The sequence below is a fragment of the Lissotriton vulgaris genome, chromosome 9 (genome assembly GCF_964263255.1).
Source record: "Lissotriton vulgaris chromosome 9, aLisVul1.2, whole genome shotgun sequence".
Classification (NCBI taxonomy): Eukaryota; Metazoa; Chordata; class Amphibia; order Caudata; family Salamandridae; genus Lissotriton; species Lissotriton vulgaris.
In genome coordinates this window covers 738,971,327-738,990,338 of record NC_141697.1, presented here as the reverse complement: position 1 = coordinate 738,990,338, position 19,012 = coordinate 738,971,327, and positions in this window count along the sequence as shown.

The window sequence follows — 19,012 nt, the reverse complement described above, 5'->3', positions numbered from 1 at the left end:
TAAGAATTGGCTTTTGTAGTTTGGTTTGCCCTGTTCCCATCATGCACTGGGACAGGAACAGACTAATTTGCATACAGCCAGGTTCTGAAACTGGGATGGTGCAGTGAGCTAAAAAACGGTGTTGGATCTAGCCCTGATCTCTTGACTGGGTGAGAGCTTTCTGCTTAATTCAGAGACTCTGTCCCTCACCACCCCTTGTTGTAAATATTTTTGTCCACCCTAAGCGTGGAAGGGTATTCTCAGATGTGAGACCCTTGCTCATTGCACCATCAGGATTCAAGCAAACCGGGCCGAAGACGGCTGTAATGCCAGAAACCGGTCCCCGGGAGCTTGTTTCCTTCCCAGTGTAAGAATTGGCTTTTGTAGTTTGGTTTGCCCTGTTCCCATCATGCACTGGGACAGGAACAGACTAATTTGCATACAGCCAGGTTCTGAAACTGGGATGGTGCAGTGAGCTAAAAAACGGTGTTGGATCTAGCCCTGATCTCTTGACTGGGTGAGAGCTTTCTGCTTAATTCAGAGACTCTGTCCCTCACCACCCCTTGTTGTAAATATTTTTGTCCACCCTAAGCGTGGAAGAGTATTCTCAGATGTGAGACCCTTGCTCATTGCACCATCAGGATTCAAGCAAACCGGGCCGAAGACGGCTGTAATGCCAGAAACCGGTCCCCGGGAGCTTGTTTCCTTCCCAGTGTAAGAATTGTCTTTTGTAGTTTGGTTTGCCCTGTTCCCATCATGCACTGGGACAGGAACAGACTAATTTGCATACAGCCAGGTTCTGAAACTGGGATGGTGCAGTGAGCTAAAAAACGGTGTTGGATCTAGCCCTGATCTCTTGACTGGGTGAGAGCTTTCTGCTTAATTCAGAGACTCTGTCCCTCACCACCCCTTGTTGTAAATATTTTTGTCCACCCTAAGCGTGGAAGGGTATTCTCAGATGTGAGACCCTTGCTCATTGCACCATCAGGATTCAAGCAAACCGGGCCGGAGACGGCTGTAATGCCAGAAACCGGTCCCCGGGAGCTTGTTTCCTTCCCAGTGTAAGAATTGGCTTTTGTAGTTTGGTTTGCCCTGTTCCCATCATGCACTGGGACAGGAACAGACTAATTTGCATACAGCCAGGTTCTGAAACTGGGATGGTGCAGTGAGCTAAAAAACGGTGTTGGATCTAGCCCTGATCTCTTGACTGGGTGAGAGCTTTCTGCTTAATTCAGAGACTCTGTCCCTCACCACCCCTTGTTGTAAATACTTTTAAAAAGTTGACATTTTCTTGTCCTAACCAGTTGGTGCTGTAGCCTGTTCCTGGGTCACATGAGTAGGTAAAATTAGCAGTTGGCCTTTATGTATTCCTCCTACTCAGCATCTCAGTAGAGGGTCTCGGTATTGGTAGGATGGGGCATCTCTGACTTGATAGGGGGACGGAGCTGTCACCTACCACATTTTCACTTCAAAGGCATGGTCTCAGGTCACACACAAAGGAATTCACACTAGCCTTTTATGCCCTCAAACAGCCTGGGACCAGGGCAGGGGGGCATGAAATTTCCGACACCTATGTGGGTGAAACTCCAGAAGCTTTTCCCACTTCAAAGTGAGCACCAGGCATACATTTTGGACCCTTAGACCCACTCTTCAGTACTCTCCTACACCTGTGGATACTACAGAAGATACTCTATACTTCTAAGAGAATTATCAACCAACGTTTACGCGCTGGAACCTTAAACAGATACCACAAAGATCAACGTATCCCCAGAGGATTACGAATTGCCTTGAAGCCAACTCTCTGTCGGAACAACCCGAAATTCACGGAGCGATGGTACGCCATCCTCAACCGTTGTTCACTTGATTTAATTCTTCTCATAGTTGAGGAACTCTCAAAGGTCATCGATGATTTGGACAAAGAAATCACTCAAATTTCACGTAACCTTGATAACAACATGTCCAAAGAAGATCTTGATAAAGCCCTCGCTGACATTAACATTCAACTCGATAAGTATACTAAAGAGATAAACGATAGAAAAATCAGAAAATACAAACGTGACACCATGGACTATAAACTCGGGGAGGTTTATAGTTGGGCTGAAGTCTATGCCCAACGCAGACAACAAAAACCGTACAGCAACCCGTCTTCAGACGAAGGGAGTTCCACCGATGGTTCCACTTCATAAAGAGGTAATACCAACCACGGAAGACCACCTAGGAACATCATACCACCGAAACCATCTGACAATGTTCCTCAAACTGCGGCCTCAACTTCTGGTGTTCCTTTTTTAGAAACAGGCCAAACTGTCAACGTCGAACCAGGCGGAGCGGAAGCTCTAAGAGAAAAAACAACACCGATCGCCCAGGCAACCAGGAGCAAAAAACCCTCGTGATTAACATATCCAAAACAAACTTATCTCAATTACAACTGTCTACTCTCGAACGAGGAACTACTTTCGTTCCAACATATAACACTTCCGAATTGGAAACTGAGATAAGCTTATATAAATTCATGCGGACCTTGAGACTTCGACACTTCTTTACCAACGTGTGTCCTCCCACAAGTACACCTGTACAACATGTGTGCAAAGATCTAAGAAGTAAAAGCACATTTGTGGCCCCAGTTAGTCACAAAATATTTGACTCTTTTGAAACCATCACTTTAAATTCTATTAGAGAAAATTTCAAAAAACCCAACACCAAGTACAATAACTTCAAACTCAAGGAATCGAGAGCACTCAACCAAATTGTCAACAACCCAGAAATCACGTGCTGTAAAGCTGATAAGGGCGGCGCACTTGTCGTCATGGACAGTGATTTCTATAACACAAGCGTAAGTGAGCACGTCAGCGATAAGAATCTATACATGAAACTACCCAATGATCCAACTGGAGTTTTTGCCAGCACGCTCAAAGTCATTCTGGATAAGGCTTTAACAATGGGAACGATTACAGACAAGGATCACAAATATCTCACACAATCCCATCCAAAATGTCCTAGCATACATATGCTTCCTAAAATTCATAAGGACTTACATCATCCACCGTTTCGTCCCATAGTTTCAACAAAAAACTCTATCCATGAGCCCACCGGCAAGTTCATTGATCTATATCTACAAGACATTGTCACATCTATGTCAACTTACTTACGCGATACAACTGACTTCCTGAACCGTCTTCAACAGGTTATCATGGAACCTGATAAACTATACACTTTGGTAACCATTGACGTATGTGCTCTGTACACATCGATTCCACACAACAGGGGCATGGAAGCCATAGAATCCTTCTTACTCAACCATCCGATCGATGACACCTTGAAAGTTCTGATACTTGAATTTATACAGTTCACCCTGTACCACAGTTACTTTTCATTCAACAATGAGTACTATCTTCAACTCGTTGGAACATCAATGGGAAATTGTGCTGCTCCCAGCTATGCGAACCTGTTTATGCACCGGATGGAACTAGACCACATCTTGAGTCACAATAAATGGATCAACAACAATCTTACCCTATGGAGGTACATAGATGATATTTTTCTCATCTGGATCGGTCAACCTGATGAAATTTCTGAATTTTTGAAACACATAAACTCTCTGGATGATCACATAAAGTTCACTCATACCATCAGTCCACACAGTTTACCATTTCTGGATGTACAAGTTACATTACAGGACAATAAACTCACAACCAACTTATTCGTCAAAGCCACGGATAGGAACAATGCTCTAATGTTCACCAGCTGCCATCCTACCCCACTCAAAACGCACTTGCCGTACTCTCAGCTTCTAAGGGCCAAAAGGATCTGTTCAGAACCGGAAGCCTATGAAAGATCGGAAGAAAAAATACTTCAGAGGTACAGAGATAGGAGATATCCCGAGGCTACACTACAAGCAGCGAAGAATCGTGCGGCCACTAAAACCCGGTCAGAGCTCCTAACCACTCACATCAGACTTACTGGTGAGCAGAGACCCGTCTTTGTTTCCAAATACTCGACAAGAAGTAAGGTCATCAAGAACATTATCCTTAAGAGTTGGGATATGATCCGTTTTGAACCAGATTTTCAGGGCATTTTTAACAGCAGACCACTCTTTGCATACCAGAGAGCTAAAAACATCAAAAACATTCTTGAGACTGAACCTGGTGATCGTTCCACTAACTACTCAGGCACTATACCGTGCCTTAACTGCAGCCATTGCCACAACATAATTTCAGGTAACATCTTAAACCACCCATCATCAGGGAAAGCCATCAAACTACGGACCAACGCCACTTGTGACTCCAGGAATGTAGTGTATCTACTCAAATGTCCCTGCGGACTGCCTTATGTAGGCAAAACTGAACGAAAGATCAAAGTTCGCTTGACCGAACATAAAAGTACCATCAGAAATAGATCAACCAAAGCACCTTTGGCTGTTCACTTCATTACACATCAGCACAACGTGAGTCAACTGAGGTTCCTTGTATTGGAGGTTGTCCCACTGAGAACAGGCGTTGACAACAGAAAATTACTACTCCAAAGGGAAACCGTGTGGATCAAGAGACTCGATGCCTGCCAGCCTAAGGGTCTCAACGACAGACTTGAATATAGTTGCTTCTTATAATCAATGGTTGTCCCAATGTACACATATTCGTTTCACTTCTTTTTCTGAACTCATCTGTAAATATCCTATTTTTCTGTCGCTTCTCTGCCTAACATCTAACGTCTCACCACCCTACGTTCCACCTGTTCTGTCTTCTTTGTTACTATGTTTTTTCACTGTTACTCAGTTTCTTCCTCATTCTTAAACTGTCATCACTTTTTCACACTCCGGCTCTCACCGGTCATCTCCGATCGGAGTGCCTTTTGGAAACAGTGCAAGCAGTCCTTTTTCAGTTCAAGCATCAGTCCTCACCGGCCGGAAGGGACTATTTCCTGGCACCCTAAAAGACCAACAATTCAGTTTACTTTATGCACATTGATGAACTTTTCTTACCATGAGTGCCGCCATCTCTACTTTATTTTTGATTACTACAGAAGAAGGACACCCTGCTGCTCTGTCTCTTGAGGCCTGTCCTTCTGTCGTGATTGAAAGCAGCGCAAGAACACGCAAGCGCCACTAACCTGACTCCTATGCCCAGCGGAGCCGATGAGATGACAGTTCTCACTACCTCCCTCCGTACAACACCCAACAATGGGAAGACCACCAATATTGGAGTGAGCACAGTCGGAGGCCGCAAGGTGAAATGAAGAAGGGATGTGGGTATTTCAGGTATCTTCAGGTTGAAGATATATTCTCAGCGGATCACTGGTAAGACCTCCCTGGAGGTGGATGAGAAGACAGAGAGAATAATGTAGATCCGTACTTGCAAGAGTAAACCCCCTTCCCCTATGTTCCGAGACTCACCAAGTCCTCCAATCTGGACCCCGTAAATGAATCCTGTAAAGATACAGTTGGAGTAGTGTTTACTCAATGTGTCGAAAAGTTAACTTCACTTCTCGAACACGATCCGTCAAGAAAATCAGGTATGTGGGTTTCATCCGATAATCGTTTAGATAAGGTAACGTTTTCAGAAAGACTCAAAATAGACCTTATGAATATAAACAGCCGTATCCTCCAGCTATTCTGCAGTCTTAATCAATTACGTTTGCATTCCAAAGGAACAAAAAATAAGGGAAGGTGCACTCCGCACAAGTACTAAACGTTGTTCAAATTATTTGAAAACAACTTGAAACGGAAGAGAGCGAGCCCGCTCTCTTCGAGGATTCCAATCCAACACGGTTCTGTTTTACTCACAGGAATTATGACCACGCTGGCTCTTCGTCGACGTGGCGGATCTCAGGAACACTGACCAAGTCGGCTAGTCACGGACGCTCCATGGCAATACTCCAAACAAACAAACAGGCGGAACAACCAGGAACAAGATTGACAAGCCCTGTTTCATCCCAGGGGCGGAGTTTAAGTAAGATCCTCCCATTGTGCCAAATCCCGGTACCGCTTGGTCTTCTGGGACTGGTAGTTTTTCCGTGGGGAGTATGAAACACGCTGTCTGCTGCAACCGGCTGCCCTGCCATGGGCGATCACTACACCTTCTTGCTGTAAAGGAAGACTGGATCTGCACCCTTCATCCCAGGCTGAAGTGACACCAGGGGTCAGCTGACTGCTCTCCTGATAGGGCAACAGGAACATACCAATCTCCAGGTGCCCCCTGTATTTGCCCAACTGATCTGCTTCCTAGACCTGCCTGAGCCCTGCTGGCCTCTGCTGGAGTGAGTTTTTGATCCTAAAGAGATGTCCCTCAGGTCCTCGACCCTTGGAGTGACTTCAGTTGAAGTCCTCATTAAAGAAAAGGACCAACCCCAAAATGATGGCCTCCCGCGACCACAGGCGTGCCTGTTCATACCAAGATCTAGCCGCCCGCACCACCAGCCCATGCAAAGCTCTAGTGAACCCGATTCTTCGCATAGCAGCAACCACAAGCGACTATCGGCAGCGCAAGATCTACACTTTGCGCTACTGCATTGACAGCCCAAATGACTGCCAATGCAAATCTCTGTGAAGCCTGACAGGATCTTCGCGCTACAGAATCTACCATAAACAATGCCCGCCCTGCTCTTCATGCTACAGCGACGACCATCCTCAATGCTCATAAAAATCTGATCATTCTGTTCAGCCTCAATTCACCCACTGGTGGTACGCTGTGTAGTGCTTGCAATGTGAAAGCAACCTTACTTAGGAACAAAGAAGAAACAGAAACATGTTTTGGGGAGTTAAGAGAGTTAAACTGTGTTGGTATAAATACCTTAACTCTGACACACGTGGTGTGTACATGGGTATCATGAATGACATGTGATGTAAGTAGGTAATTGGGTGACTTACGAGAGAGTGCATATATAGAGTGGGCTGTTGCCAGATCTCCTTAAGTGGTTGTTTTCATAGTTTTGCACAGGTGTCCAGAGGTCAGTCCTTTTTATGCCTCTGCAAAGTTGTCCAAGTACATCCTTTCTGCACTTGACTCTCAGGGTAGTGAGGGACAGTAGTCCCAGGCTTTTAGGGAGATAGTGTGGGGTACAAGAGCTCATGACTTAACTGTCAACAAACAGGCACTATAATGATTTGCCCAGCCCAGTGATTGTCTTTTTAATAAAATAAAGTATCTTAATCACACAGAGCTACTAAATTCTACACAGCACAAGCAGGGGAATTCAAAACAAGGTTATAATTCTGCTTGTACCCTGGAGGAGCTGCACCCTTCGGTCACCCCCCTTCCACACTATCACATAGGATTCTGTTCAAGACATCTACGGCCTCCAGGTCGATCACAACTTTATAGATCACTTTGGAATTTGGGGCCTCCGGGTCAATCAGGGCGCACACTTCAGCTTTGACAGAGCTTTCAGACTTTGACTTTTTAGACCAGTCTCTCAGCCATGATGGGCTTACAATTTTGTGTGATGCATCATTTCTGTAGAAGGCTTGATGTGGTTAGGGAGATTAGGGATTACTCCAACACATATATGCTTCTGGCTTTGCTCCGTGGCAGTCTAGTTTGCTCTCTGGCTATTCTCCATGTGGGGGAAAACGCTTGTCTTCTACAGGGCAGCATTTCCTATTGCGGTACCAGGCGCACACACGAACCATACCTCTCTCATCAGGCAGGCAGGCAGGCTTCTAGTCTCTGAGCAGTTTTTCAGCTCCTCCAGCAGAAAGTGTAAACTTCAGATGAAGTCCCCTCAATTATGGGATACTGCATTTCAAGACACCAGCTCTGGTCACACAGTAGACATTTGAGTGAAAGTGTGGAGCACTCCCTTCTTAGGCCATGAAGAATTTGGAACTAGAACAAAGTGGGGTGATTTGGAACCCATTTTTACACACATTTGCCTGTCTGGAGATGTGATTCCAATGTCTAAACTGGAGGTCTAGACTGGAGGTAATCTGCTTCTCCCTATGCTGGAGATGATTGGAACTGAGCTATTACCCACCATAGCTTACTAATACAGAGAACTCTGCTGCAACGAATCCGAAAGGTTTGAGTCGCTACATCTTAATACCCACAGGCATCTTTTTTCCCTACCTCGGAATGTCCCCACAGCACAAATTAGGATGGAGTTTGGACTCGTAAGACAAAAATATTTTAAGATCTTTTACCAAATTCTTCCACAAACTGAGAGAAGCAAGGGAAGACGCAATAGACCAAAGGCTCTGGCAGAACTGTCAATACATAAAGGCCCACACAGTGACTACCTCCATTCTTGTATTGAATCTTTGCAGATAAATGGTTTGTGGGAACTTCTAACCTCATTTCAAGTCTTTACAAAATATGGCAACAGAATCACGCTTGGGCTCTCAATATTAAAGGATAAAAATATCTTCTCAAAGAGTGCTCATTCATGGATAACCATTCAGTTTTGTAAGATTTTAGCACATCAGGAATACTTAAACTCCAGGTATTATTTCACAAAAAAATTGAATTATTGCGTCTACGTCTAGACAACTTTCTAACTTTGGATATCTATCTGAAATGGTTTGTTAAAGGAACCAACAAATAACACATATCATTTGCATCCACCCAGCTTTTCTGACACAATGACTGCAATTATTACAGCAGTTCTTCAACACTCTGGGAGTGCAGACCCACAGACAAGTAGCAATAGCTTGTTTTAAAGTAAGTAATATAAGACTAAATCTGCAGATGATTACATTCTTGAGACAAGTAGTAGATAGGCTGCAACAAAAAACAAGCTAAACCATTTTTAATGCCTTCTGTTTACCTGTTAAGAAGCTCCTTTTGGGCTTAGGGCTCTGCGAGTAAACTTGTGATTGGCAGTGGTCGCATTACAATACAGTCCGACTAGGACTTCTTTTACTTTTGTACATGTAATTATACTATTAGCTATGGAAACCTTTTAAGATCACATGCACTTTATGTCTTATAAACAAATCGGTTACCTGCATGGGTCTATTGGTTATATCTCCAGGCCTGGATTTTGAAGCGTTTTTAAAATGTGAATTTTCATATGGACCTATGACGAAGAGTTGGATATTTTTTTACTGTTTTATTTTATCCTTTCAAATTGTTTGGTTTTGCTTTTATATTGTTAATGATTTTAATTAATCAAAGAATACACTATTTAGATTTTTATACACTGTTTATTTTCTTCTCATGATAAATGTATTTATTCGTCCTCATTGAAAGTAAGCAGTGACAGCTAACACTTGTTTTGTTCCTCGCACTCCTGGGATTTCTTTAAACTCGTTGAATACTGTGACTCACAAGTGCGCCACTCATCCACAGATATGTCAAATGTCCTCAGTGAGCATGTCATACTTTGTATCTATCAAGTACGTCTTGTATTTAATGCTGTAATTATGTACATACATTATAGCCTTGAAAAAGCCACAGGCCTGAGAGTGACACGAGGCAAAACATGCATTGGCTGTAGCTGCTTACCTACTAATGAGGACAAAGAAATTAATATATCATACGAATAAACCAGGATAAGAACACAACAACAAAATCAATTGAATCAGTGTGACCCCTCAAAAATGCACCATTCATGGAGTAATATAGCCCCAATGTTTAGGGATTTATTAATTTATTATAGAAACACGCAAGAAGCATTTGTTAAAATAGACGGTGGCTTAAACTCAAAGATGATCATGCCCACAAGTGTAAATAATTTCCAAACTTCAAGCTAATCAAGAGGTTCTAGCGAGGTGTGGTGAATAGATTCTGTATTACAGATGGTAGGGCTTTAGTCTATCTTTGAAAGTTAAAGAACAATAACTCATGGAAAAAGGTGGCAGAGAAACACCAAAGAATTCACCAGTTGCTTCTCACCACATTGAAGTATCTTGCAATTCTCCATGTTCATAATTGGATGCCACCCATGCCTTCTAGGTGCAAGTCCAGTGCATGTATGTGCAGCGTGTGTATGTGAGTGCCACATGAATGGTAGCAGGTCTCTGCATGTGGTGAGTCAGAGTATTGGGACCAGTGTGATCCTCTATGGTTGGTTCCGGTTTAGATTGTCAAAAGGTAGTGGGTGGATACAATTTCCACACACAGTGGAAGTGAACAGGTTGAATCTCGCAGCTGGCAGGTGGAGACCCAGCCACCGATGAGAAGAAAAATGGACAAATGGACCCCTTATAAATTCAATGAGGACCTGCTTACTAAAGATAGAGATCTTACTCTTCATTATTCCCTATTTTGGGTACTCCTGCTTGCAGCCAGCATCACTGCTACTTGTTGTCAGAGCCATCACCTCGCACAAACACTGTGTCTGAGCAGCAGCCAGAAAAGGACATTTGATGTGAACACATCTAACATGGGCTTCGATTGGAATTCATAGAGCATATTATCAAGGCCATTATAGCCGCTTTATCGGCAGTTTTATGCCGATAAAAGCGGCGATAATGTATCGCCTGTCCTTGATAATATGCCCCTATATCATTACCATATAACATACTCGTGCGAGGTTTCCCCATCTAGTCTGGGTGCATGGGCATTAACCTGGTCCAAGGTTTCTGTTAGGTCCACCAAAAAGAGGTTAAACTGCACTGGGGCCAGTACACATCCCTGTTTAACCCCTTCGATGAACCATTCCGTCATCAGTCACGGTTGAGCTGTGCTGATGACGGAATGATTCCGTCACGACCACACCCATTATCATTGGGGCCCAGCACAGGTGGAAAATATCATCCGCAGCGATGAGGTTAAGACCTGGTATAAGTCCAGATATTATGACAGAACCTCGTTCAATCTTCTATTTCTATCCAGATCCACATGTCCATGTGACGTTGCTGAATTGTCCCTAGAAGCTTCTCAGGAATCCCCCAAGCTGCAAGTTTAAACTAGATTTTTGCTTCGTCCACACAATCAAAAGCTACCTTCAAATCCACAAAATAGGCATACATGGCATGTTTAAGCTTCTGAGCATCTGAGCTTTTCTTATTGCCAAAATTGTCAAGGTGCCTATCCTAGGGTGAAAGCCTGTCTGATTGTATGGAAGGATCTTCTGGTCTCCCGCCCAACTATTTAAATCACAGAGTAGAGGGCCTGAATACTATTTTGCCTTGTTATATAACAACACGATTAAGTGACAATTTGAAGATTCACTGTTTTTCCACCTTTGTGGATCAGGTGGACAACCAGACCCTGCCAGGTGCCTAGAATATAATTGAAGGTATAACAATAGTTATACAGTAGAGATAGTTAGTTTGCCCATTTATCCATACTTGATTTAATGAGTGCATTAGGCAGTCTACTCAGCCCAGGTGCTCCATCTGATTTACTATTTGTTATCAGCTTCTCAATTTGTCCCAAATTAAAGATTGTTCCGTATGAGTCATTCATGCCTGTTACCAATTGGGACAGGGCAATATCTCTGGGCTGATATTATGGTACGCTGCTAAATACTGGGCCCAAGTTGACTTAGTTACATTAGCATTGTTAGCAATGGATGGGCTTCTTTCTAATTTGTTAACAGTTCTCCATAATTGAATTGGAGGTTTACTTTTACAATCATAAAATATTCTTGCCCACTGACCTTGAATGTGCTCCTTCTTAGCTGTCCATATTTATTTTTATAGGCCCTTTCGGAGCCGCCTTGATTCCTCCAGCAGTGCTACATCAGCCGGAAACTTCCTTATCGCTCTTAGGGAATGACTCTAGCTGTTTTTTACTGTTCCTAAAGCTTGTGTGTACCATTCATATTTTCGTTTTTTTGAACCTTTTTGATATCATTTTTGGCATGGTGAGCTTGACCATTTGTTTAGCAACACTGCGAAAATGACTCCCAGTCTTGCACGTGGTTACAGTGCTGAGACTTTTTTAACCCTTTCACTGCGGCGGCTATTCCGCCGCAGTGCTAAGGAGGTGGAGGGCCGCGCCGCGGTCTCGTGCTCGTGACGGAACCGCTCCATCACGACACGCAGGTGAGCTGTGCTTGCGACAGAACGGTTCCGTCACGGCCCCGCCTGCGCTTCAGAACGTTAGCGCAGGCGCGGAATTCATGCCGCGCAGGCGCGGCGAGAGGGCCGTGACGGAACGGTTCCGTCACCAGCACAGCCCACCCGAGGCTCGTGACGGAACGGTTCCGTCACGAGCATGGGAGGGGTTAAGGGCATCAGGGCAGCACACTGTTTGAGTATATCTTCCATAATGTCACCTGTCCATTGCAACCTTTTAACATTTTCCATTGTGACTGGGTAATGGATTGCTGCAGCTTTTGTGTGTAGGCTGTTCACAATTCATAAGGCAAATATCTGGGGTCTATAGTCGCTAACTTGATTCTGAATTCTGAATGATGTTTTATGATTGAACAGCTTTAAGGACGCCAAGGTGTAATCTATTGTGGAATTGGTTCTGATTGTAATTCTCAATTCAGCTCATGGCAGATCCTCAAGAAATCGCTAATTTAAGACCCTTAGACCCCGCACCGTCAGAATTGATATGCCGAATTTCCTGTGTCCAATTTTTATCAGTTGGGGATGATTAGGAATCTATCCTATTGAATCTTGTTCAATGACAAGGTTGTTCCCTTCCTGCTTACAGAACATATTCACATTGAAGTCATCTGATAGAATGAATTAAGCAGCAGTGAATCGTGCTTCAGGGCAATTAATATTGTTTGGAAGTTAGCCTCAACTTTACTCTTCTCTTATGATTACGGACTGGTGTAAATATTCAGAATGAGTAGGGGGTTGTTTGTGTCCTTGGACCAGTCCTCCAATTTAACTGACAAGTTCACGGGGTAGGACAATTGCAGCCGGGACACCCTAACTTTTAGAACCTGGCCTGTGAGATATTAATAGACAAATTCCCCTTTGGACATCCCCTTAGGGTGTTCTTGATTGCTAAGGAGTTAAAATCGATACATCCAATTAACAGAATTTTATTCAGGGCACAGGTCTGGAATAAATGGTGTGATGTTTCATTCAGAAAGTTGATGCAGTGGGCAATTCTAATAGATTTCCTGGTCCCCCAATGTTTCAAGAGCAACATTGAAGAGCATCAATGTGATCTGTGCCACAGATCATAAATGATTGTGGACATATGTGTTATTCAGTTGCTCTATTATTTAGGGCCAATGGGAGCCAGCTCCATTATTCATCTGATTGTTTCCAACAAATTTGTGTCTTTGTTGTTGTTTTTGACTGGGCCCCCTTTTCGATGACACTTGACCAGTTTTTCCAATGGGGTTCCTGAGAATCCAGTAGGCTGGGGGGCGGTGGCTGTACAAAGGGGAGATTCACTTGGCTCTGCCAGGTGCCACCTTGAAACTAAGTTTGGTTTACTTGCCAATACTGCTTTTTCTGTTTCTTTAAGCTGCCAGGAAACTATTGTTGTTTCCATATTAGAGTCTCCTAAGGGCCTCCTACTTGGGACAAATTTGACTGAGACAACATTAGAGGAGGTAATGTCCCTGAGTGGCAAGATGCTCAGGATCAGCCGCAGGATGATGCCCCTGTTTAATATATCATGTAGTCTCCTGGAAATATAGTTGGCTGTCAAGTATAATTGTACCTGGCTGTGAGACGTGGGTTCTGTTTGTTAACCGGTGCTCTTTTTGGGAGCTGAGATAGGCCTGTGAGCCAGGCAATTTCGTAATCTTAGTTTGGTCTAGGGTGGCAACAAGTGGAAATAAGATTTGTCTTGATGAATACAAGTTGATTCTCATTGCAGACTCTACCCATCATATTATTCCCATAAGTAGATTTATTAGGGATTTGTGTTGGGTTTCTAGCTTTTTTTTTGCTGCAGGTGAAACTTTGTGATCATGTCCATGAATGTTTCCTATTCCATTTAACCAGTCAGTGTATCTACTGTATACAACAGTGTCTTGCACCTTGACTTGCAGAGTCGCTGGCGGGCTTCTCTAAACTTCAAGCCCTACTGAGGGCAGGTTGCTGAGGCCGTTTTCATTGTTCTTGTTAACCACTTCTAACATGTCATCCCATGTGCCAGATATGATAGTATCTGTCTGCTTATCTTGCAGATCCAGGTGAGACTTGAGCCTTTCATCAGGCTTGGCAGTTGTCTTTAGGTAACGGGCTATGATTGTTAGTGTCTTCGCAAGTCGTCATGGTTTTTATCTTCCCAAAGGTGTTTCCCATCGACTGAGTTAAGATTTATTTCTGGGTGGGGAGTCCCTCCCCTGTTTTTTGAGCACTTACTTGGCAGGTCGTCTTTTCCAGCTTCCCTTGAGGAACCTATGCGACTAATCATTGCATCCTGTTTCTACCCTTATGCAGTCTCTTACGCAGGTGTTTCGACTACTTGTGGCTGCTTTCATCATGCAACCTAATAGTTTGGGGTCCCTTATGGAATTTTCCTACCCCCCATCTGGATCTGTATAATCTGCAGTCTCTGTGATCTCTGTGAGATTTTCACTGAAAGCTGTGGTTTGCATTTGGGTAGGATGAGGGACCAAAAAGATCAGTTTCATGTGATGAAATGATCGATGAGAATTTGGTCATAGCATCCGTTTTTGGCGAGGTACCGACTGGGGTTCTGGTGATCTTTAAACGGTCTTCCTTCAAGGTTGCACTCACTGTATACACCCTCAGCATTGCCGGTTTTAACATTAAACATTTTTCAAAAGCACACAGCTGTTTGGAGGCGGCTTTGTCTCAGAGCAGATTTTGTTGAACTGCTAGTAGACGGGATAAAACCCAAAGATATGAAGGTGAGACTGATAACCAATTTCACAGAGAAGTCTCCAGAGTTGTTCCAGATCTTGAGAAGGAACTGGAACATATTACAGTCTGACAGCGTAGTAGGGAAACTGATATCTGATTACCCACTAGTTACCTATAGGAGAGGACATTCCCTGAAAGATCATCTGGTCAACAGCCACTATGACCCCAAATGTAAGAAAAAGACCCCGATACTGGGATTCTATCCATGTATGAAATGCAAGGCCTGTAAAAATTCCAGCAAAGTGAAGGAATTCGAGGTACCAGGTAGATTGAATAAGATCATAATCTCCAAACTCTTGATTTGCAACTCAGAGTTCACTGTGTACTGTCTGGTGTGCCCTTGTGGTAAAAGATACATGGGCAGCACGACTAAACAGACAAAATTGAGGGTGTTGGAGCATATGAGAGCAATTAATACTAAAGATCAGAGCTACCCAGTGGCTCGACATTATGAGAAGATGCACAAAAGCAATAGTAATTTGCTCTCATTCTTTATCCTAGATCAATTAACAAGAACAGAACGTGGGGGAGACTGGGTTAAAAAATTAAGAACCCTCGAATCACGATATATAATAATGCTGCAGACAAAGAGCCCGGCAGGCCTTAACAATGAGGAAGAGATGTGGGTGCACATTTGATAAGATAGTTGTTCGTTCAGAAAGAAAAAGAGAGCAAAGAAGTATGTTAACCTGCAAAGACTACTCCCTCTATGAGAACATGGTTTTTCACGTTTGGCCCATTCAGGGCAATATGATAGGGGAACAATGTGAAATTGCTGGCACAGACATAGGCCACCTAGTGAGAAAGAAGTTTCTAGAATATCCTGTGAAGAGAACAGGAAAAGCCCATTAAGGGCAAAATAAACTCGAAAACTTGAAATTTAAATATGATTATATGCAGAATGACATGCACATTGTACTATATTGTTGGGATTGAACAATGTAATGATATTAATTTATTCCACACTATTTGGGAATTGATATGATAACTGGATCAAGCATCTTTCTGACATTATAAGATGGGCGCCACAGTAATGCATTAAATTAACTGTGCCTTCTTTTATTTAGATTTTAATCACGTGTGTGAATATCACGCTGTAACTTTATTTAAACGGTTTGAAAGTTGGCATCTATCGACACTGACGAAGGCGGCAACGCCGAAACGCGTTTGTTGATACGATTGTGCAGCGCCTGGAATAAACTATGGCAATGAAAAACTACGTGAAAGTGCTGTGAGTGCCCTTAATTGCGGAACGGTCCCGGGAGCGAGGACCGTGTGTTTTTGGAAATATTTACGCACCTCACAGTGCGGTAAGGAGACACCCGAGGCAAAGAGGAGCGACGGGTGGTGAAAAGGAGAAACTGAATATATATATATATATATATATATATATATATATATATATATATATATATATATATATATATATATATATATAGTTAGGATCTACTTTCCATAGGAAATCCGCAACATTCTATTGGGAATAACTTTGGCGCCGGTGGACGAATCTTCGCGAATTTCTCAAAGAAGATGGCCCGCTCCTTCCCTGAAAATGTGGGGGATTTGTCAAGCAGGGGCCGAGATAAAAGGGGGGTCCCAAAACGTGTTTTCTCCATGTTAATTTCTATAGGGCGGTCAAACTCACTTACAGCCCGAACGGCTGAATGGATTTCCACCAAACTTGGCAAAATTGTAGGGACTGGTAGCCCGATGTGCCTTTGCTATGTCTCAAGATATGTGCTCCAGTGGATTTTGAGTAATTTAGGTTTAAAAAAAAATAGGGAATTGAAAATGGCTCAACTGGAGCAAAAAAAAAAGGAAAAAAATAGGGTTTTTTGGGGCATTTGTGGTTGTCCCCAGCAAGGACGATGAGCTTTATGCTCAGTTCACCATAGGAGATGGTCTTACCACAATAAATACATGTTATTCGGAAATCCCCAAACCGTGGAATAAGGAAAAAAGGTGGGGTCTTTCATCATTTGGAAAAAAAACTGACTTGAACCAATGAAAAGTGTTATTTCCAGGTCACATGACTCAGGCCTTCCTCATTTGGAAACCAAAACTGTTCTGCACAAATGAAAAGTGTTATTTTCAGGTCACATGACCTGACGCGCTTACGGGTCGCGTAAGCACGTTGGATGTTTACGTTGCGCGATTGTATTCGCTCAAGTGCTCCCGGGTACGCTTACGCCGTGCGTATCACGCGGCTACGCGATACGTCACGATGATGTTTTCGTTCGCGGCAATAGCGCTAACGGGACGCTAACCAGTGTGCGCCCCGGGGCGCAACCGAAAACTACGCTTTCCGGTGCGCACACCGGGGCGCGCTCCGGGAGCGCACCAGGGCAAAAAAATAAATAAATAAAAAATATTATATAAATATATAATATAGGATTCATTATAAAAAATATTACATTTCAGAGGTTTGAGTTTGAGGCCCTATATATGGTTAGGAATTAGCATTTAAAAAACCTATGAAATTCACTGAAAAAACCATAGGTTTCACACCAGTTATAGTTAGGAATTAGCATTTAAAAAACCTAGTAAATTCACTGAAAAAAACATAGGTTTCACACCAGTTATAGTTAGCTGGAAATTTTACTGACATAAAACCATTGAAATTCCACGTTATAATTAGTTGGACTCACTATAACTTGCGCGCCTGAAATGCACTGCTGATGAAGTCACATATTACATCACTCATGACATGGTCAGTGACATCACTCATGACATCACTGATTACACCATCCTTGTGACAGAGTGACAGACCTCCTTTCAGTGTAATGTAACCCTTGAAACACATATTCAAAAAAAGAAACTACAATTTTCAAAAAAATAGAGATACCCATACCAGTTACAACAATCAATTCAGTAATACCACCATCTATATACACATCCACTCATTCAGCAACAGTTCTTTAGCCCACTCTGCCACCCCAGTTCAGACATGGCTATATGCAAATCAGTCTGACCCTGTGCCTCATGGGAACAGTCCAGCCCGAAGTGTTTGATTGATTCAGATGCTCCGTCCATCACCACCCCCTTTTGTACCGCTTTTGGCCGCCATAAGTGTGGCAGGGTATGCTCAGACGTGAGTCCCTTGCTCACTTTGCCACTGGTTTCAAGCAAGCCGGGCTGAAGACGGCTGGAATGCCAGAAACTGGTCCTCGGAAGCTTGTTTCCGGTACAGGGAAGACATGGCATGGCAGTTCGGCTGGACTGTTCTCATGAGGAACAGGGTCAGACTGATTTGCATATAGCCATGTCTGAACTGGGGTGGCAGAGTGGGCTAAAGAACGGTGATGGATTAAACCCAGATCTTTTGACTGGGTGTGAGTGTTTGATTGATTCAGATGCTCTGTCCATCACCACCCCCTTTTGTACCGCTTTTGGCCGCCATAAGTGTGGCAGGGTATGCTCAAACGTGAGTCCCTTGCTCACTTTGCCACTGGATTCAAGCAAGCCGGGCCGAAGACGGCTGGAATGCCAGAAACCGGTCCTCGGAAGCTTGTTTCCGGTCCAGGGAAGACATGGCTTGGCAGTTCGGGCTGGACTGTTCCCATGAGGCACAGGGTCAGACTGATTTGCATATAGCCATGTCTGAACTGGTGTGGCAGAGTGGGCTAAAGAACGGTGATGGATTAAACCCAGATCTTTTGACTGGGTGTGAGTGTTTGATTGATTCAGATGCTCTGTCCATCACCACCCCCTTTTGTACCGTACTTTAAAAGTTGCCTTTTTCTGGTTTTAAGGTTTTCGGTCAGGAACTGGAGGATCCGGTAAAAAAACTTTGGAGAACAAGAAGCTGATCACTCCACCTAAGTCATTCGGCAGGGGCAGGGATTTTGGTTTTCAAAGAGCTTTTGACCAGAGCTCAGCTGGGAGTACCTCTCAGCCCTTTCAAGGCAGGGGTCGCAGATGGAGCGTTCTTGGCTATGATAAATCCCGGGTTTCAGCAACAGTCTGTTTTTTCCAGTCAACCCCACCCCCTCCAAAAGCATGACTATGCCTCAGACCTGCCAATGGGAGAATGACTCCAGGCCTTCAAGCATGTTTGGCAGATAAGAGTATCAGAAGCTTTGGCTCTTGAGGTCGTGTCCTGTGGCTTCAGGATTCCGTTTGTATCTCCTCCTCCTCTTTTTTCAGGGTCATTCCGGTACAGTGGAACACTCTGAAGAGGGACAGTCTGCTGGACAGTGTGCAGTTGTTGCTGGCCAAAGACGCAATTTATGTAGTTGCCCTATAGGAGGAAGGCCTCTTTTGGTTGAGAAGCCATCTGGAGCTTTTCATCCGGTTCTGGACTTGAAGAGGATAAAGATGCACATTCCTCACCAGACATTC